Below are 3,709 nucleotides of genomic sequence, written 5' to 3'. Positions count from 1 at the left end.
CATTTGTCTAAAGTGGGTATAAAATTGTTAGCACACATTCAATTTTAATTTTAAAATAACTTTGCAGTAATGCGTAATGTCATCAGTGCAGATCGTCTTAAATCTAAACAATATTTAATATTATCGTTAAAGTAAAAATTTCTAAGGTAAGGTTTTTATTATACTCTATTAAAATAATTGTTAGGATTTTATAACTAGTAACATTTTACAATACATATTTTGCATTTTTTTTCTTAATTAAATTTCTTTAATAAATATTTATTATATTTAACATTATAAAAATACACAGAGAAATTAAATATTTTTGATTATGTCAATTTTTAATGATGATTTTTATCGAAAGGAAATTATTAAGTAGAGAACGTTTTCGTATTCCAAATTTAAGAAATTTTGAAAAATAATGCTGCTTATAGCGAAAAATATCTTGTGTGAAATATATTTCGCAATATTTATGACATCTTAGATTTATCTATGACTCAGACTGATGGAACAAGAGCAGACATTAAAAAATACGTGTATCTGCGGGAGTATATCTGTACAAATATTTTGCTTGTTCTTTATAGCTTACATTTGGTTGTAATTTATTGGAACAAAGCCCGAGTCTCTTTTAAGAAAAGTTAAAAATATTTAACCGAAAAAATACTTTATTTGTCAATTCCTATAAAAAATTCCTTTTTTTTTTTATTTTAACCGCAAAAGAAATTCTCTTTCTGCAATATTACATATACATATATGTTTTATATCTTCTTTTAATAACGATTTATTAAACAGAAAAAACTTGATTAACCCTAATAAATAATTAAAGGTATTATGCAAGAAATTTTATATCATTATAATCTTTTATCAAATTGTAGCTCTTCATTTATCACTTAATGAAGCAATAAGTCTAATATCTATTAGATTTATTGCTTCATTAAATATGATGATAAATGAATGATGATAGGTTTTGTTGTTGCATAGTTATGCAAAGACTTTGTTACTTTTGCATTGTCGTATCATAAAATAAAGTAAAATCGCACTTTATCAATTCGTAAAAATAAATTTGCAATAAAATAAAGAATGACAACAATAACAAAGACTTCATTTCTAGTAAATGATTGTGATTATTCTTTTAGACATACAGTTCTAACGCTTCTAAATCTTTGTCCATAATGCAATGTTATTATTGCTAATATTATTTTGTCTATTTTTATAGTATCTGTTGCGAGAAATGCAACCGATATTTGATAGAGTGAACATGACAGACTTGTTCGTGCCGCTTCAACGTCTACGTTTCATCAAAATTCATCCGTTCCATTCTCCGGTGCCGGTCAAAGCAAGATCGCGCTGCCGTTCCGGGTGCTTCTTCTTTTTCCGCCGGATTGCCAGTTTTCACACAATTTTCTCAACCTCCCACTTTGCCCCACTACCGCGAGTGTCTATAAAAGGTCGCCAGGCGATGGTGGGCAAAGATATTTGGTCGGCCTAGCCCGGAGCTCACCAAGTAATTTGAGATTGGCCCCTTCCCTGCATGTTCTTCTCATCGTCTTCTACAGTCTTCACCACCCTCCCTTCTTGAATGCGTAGCTCGCTCTGGTGGAGAATTCCAGGTGTCAGAGAGAAGAGGTGGCACATCGTCAGACCAAACGCCAAAATAGCTCTCTCATCTGTCCCTCTTTCCTGCCGATCTCTTTCAAGCGTAGTAGACACATCTTCGTTTTTTCTTCTTAGAAAACTCTCCGTTCTCCCTTAATTAAATTTTCGATATACGGCATTTAGAAGCAAGCGTTATACTTCTTTTATTATAAAGTAATTTTATTTTATGTATACATATATATTCTTCTTTTCGCGCGCGTGCAATTTTATTGGGCTTAGACAGATTCTTCTATATTTTTTATTTTGCATAACTTTAGTTTACATAACTTTTTGGTAATTGCATTTTATTATGATTGTTTTATTTAGTTCTTTATTAAATAATTTTTAACCGTAGAATGTGAATCTTAAACTTTTCTGCGCGCACAGAAAAAAAGCAAAATGTGTTCTATAAATAAAAAATCATAAGAGCTTTGGATTTTTTATGTACACATCTTTATATATTTTACATAATTAAAAGCTATTTTATATATATATGTAAGTATTTATAATAGCTGTTTGTTTCCTAAAATAAACAGTAAATCTAATTTGATTTTTACTCTAATCTATTAATACTTCTTCTCTATCTATCTTCTTTCTTTTTCTTACTGTTTACTACGATCATTTATGGCATAATGTTTGTATTAATTTATGAATACACTTTCTATAATTTTGTACATATTCTTATTTTGCCAAAACTTGCTTTTAAAATAATATATTGATTTTATTAATTGCATTTTATCGCAGCATGTTTAATGAGATATTCGGCTTGGGATTGGTCCAGACCAATTAGGTCATATCGTTTATTTTGTTTACAGAAAAAAGACCATGTAGTGGTCAAATAAGAGAAAACAATAACTCGAGAAAGTATCTACTTGTGGAAATTAAATATGCAATTTTTACGAGAATCGGTACTTTTTGCAGGAATTTTGGAGATTAAAAATTTCTGTCATTTACACACACGCACAATATGTTTTTCATTGCTTTATAATATTTTTTTATAATAATAATCAAAATAAATATTCTTGGGAATAAATACTTTCTTATTATTTTTTATTATTTTAAATATTTTTTCTATTAAATTTAAAATATATTTAAGTTTTAATATTAAATTAATATTTCAATGTAACTATTAATTTATTAGTTTATACAAAAACAAGTTCATAGTACGGTTGTGTATTTTATTAGTCAGATATAACTAACAAATTCATGTAATAGTATACAAGAGAAACAATACAACAAAATTTGTACTTCTTGTATTTATAGTTTTACTTAAAAGAAGTAATAATCATTTCCGAATCGCCGAATTAGTGCGCTGCCCTAATTTTCTAAATTTAACTCCTTCCGACTCTTGTTCGGCTGAATTTCTATGCACTATATCGAAAGATCTTGACTTTCTAACCATGTGCTAACTATTTATATGCAAAACCAACCAATGAATTGTTTGGTAAACTCTCTTAAAGTGAGATTTATACACTTTATAACAATTGCCACTTAATAATGTATAGTGTGAACAGAGATATAATTGTATTTTTTAAATATATTTTGGCTCTCTATTATTATTAACTGTGAAAAACTTATTCTATTTAGAAGAGAGTATAATATTTATATGTTTATACTCTTATATAAAACTCAATAAAGTATTTAAAAATTATTTTTAGCAGTTTCATGTTTTATATGAAAATGTCTATACATAATTCTTTTGTCTGTTATCTGAATATCGATATACAATAAATAACATGCAAAACACAATTTATTAATATCGCGTCCCCTTTTCATATTAAAACATAATTTTCAGCTGTTCCTTGCAATTTTGCACCTGTCATACGCATATCGTTCTATAATTATAGAGCATATTGGTTCAAGATTTAGGAAGAGGATAAAACAGGTGGCTTTTTGAGTGAAAGAAATTTCTTACTAATGATGAAACTGCTAAATTTATTATGAAATGTATGCGACTATACTTACGAAAAAGAAAATAGAAATTAAGTGCATTATATGCTTTATTTTAACGTTATTTTATCCATATTTTACGATTATAACACTACAGTTGAATTTATTATGAATATTTATTATTAGGAATTATTAATTATTATTT

Source organism: Formica exsecta, unplaced genomic scaffold, assembly GCF_003651465.1.
Source record: "Formica exsecta isolate Colony F162 unplaced genomic scaffold, ASM365146v1 scaffold115, whole genome shotgun sequence".
Taxonomy (NCBI): domain Eukaryota; kingdom Metazoa; phylum Arthropoda; class Insecta; order Hymenoptera; family Formicidae; genus Formica; species Formica exsecta.
This window is presented reverse-complemented; position numbering follows the sequence as displayed.